Source organism: Aplysia californica, unplaced genomic scaffold (genome assembly GCF_000002075.1).
Source record: "Aplysia californica isolate F4 #8 unplaced genomic scaffold, AplCal3.0 scaffold01534, whole genome shotgun sequence".
Taxonomy (NCBI): domain Eukaryota; kingdom Metazoa; phylum Mollusca; class Gastropoda; order Aplysiida; family Aplysiidae; genus Aplysia; species Aplysia californica.
The window spans coordinates 1-1,098 of record NW_004798804.1 but is presented as its reverse complement, the minus strand read 5'-3'; positions in this window follow the sequence as shown (position 1 = coordinate 1,098).

Sequence of the window (1,098 nt, the reverse complement as noted above, 5' to 3'; positions counted from 1 at the left end):
CTTCCCGGGATGTGCACTATCGGTATTGGCCTAATGATATTTCACAGCTCGCCCTGAAAAAAATACCCTGAAATTAATATTGTAAATACAAATGTAAATAAGTCTTTACCATATTTATAAAAAAATTCATAAATGTCTGTCGGTCCTTTTAGCATAATGAGAATAATGTGACCGTGTGCGGTTGCGAGCTCCGAAAGACTCCTACTAAAAACACGCCTGATTTTGTAGCGGTGAAACCTGTTGGCGCTTAAATTACCAAAATTGGGTCGATAGTGCCGTAAAACATATACTCAATCAATCAATCAACAGCTCGCCCTGTATAATGAAAGGCTGGCGCATACCTGGATCTTTAGAGAAAAAGTAGATGGTCTGATCTTTTTAGAGTGTGTGATTGGCCGACGCTCTCGTGTGTGGTTTGTTCCTTCTTTCCTATCAACAACCATCTATCATCCTTATCTCTCGCCTCCTTCTTTCCTATCAACAAACATCTGTCATCCTTATCTCTCGCCTTCTTCTTTCCCGTCATTTCAAACATATGTCCCCCTACTCCTTTCCCACCAAATACCCATCGTCCTTATCTCTCCTCCTTCTTTCCTATCAAACATCTTTCGTCCTTATCTCTCCTCCTTCTTTCCTATCAAACATCTATCGTCCGTATCTCTCTTCCTTCTTTCCTATCAACAAACATTTATCATCCTTATCTCTCGCCTTCTTCTTTCCCATCATTTCAAACTTCTGTCGTCCTTATCTCTTCTCCTTTTCTTTCCCGCAAAATACCCATCGTCCTTATCTCTCATCCTTCTTTCCTATAAAACAAACATCTATCATCCTTATCTCTCCTTCTTCTTTCCCATCATTTCAAACTTCTGTCGTCCTTATCTCCCCTCCTTTTCTTTTCCGCCAAATACCCATCGTCCTTATCTCTCCTCCTTCTTTCCTACCAAACATCTATCGTCCTTATCTCCCCTTCTTTCCTATCAACAAACATTTATCATCCTTATCTCTCGCCTTCTTCTTTCCCATCATTTCAAACTTCTGTCGTCCTTATCTCTCCTCCTTTTCTTTCCCATCAAATACCATCTATCGTCCTTATCTCTC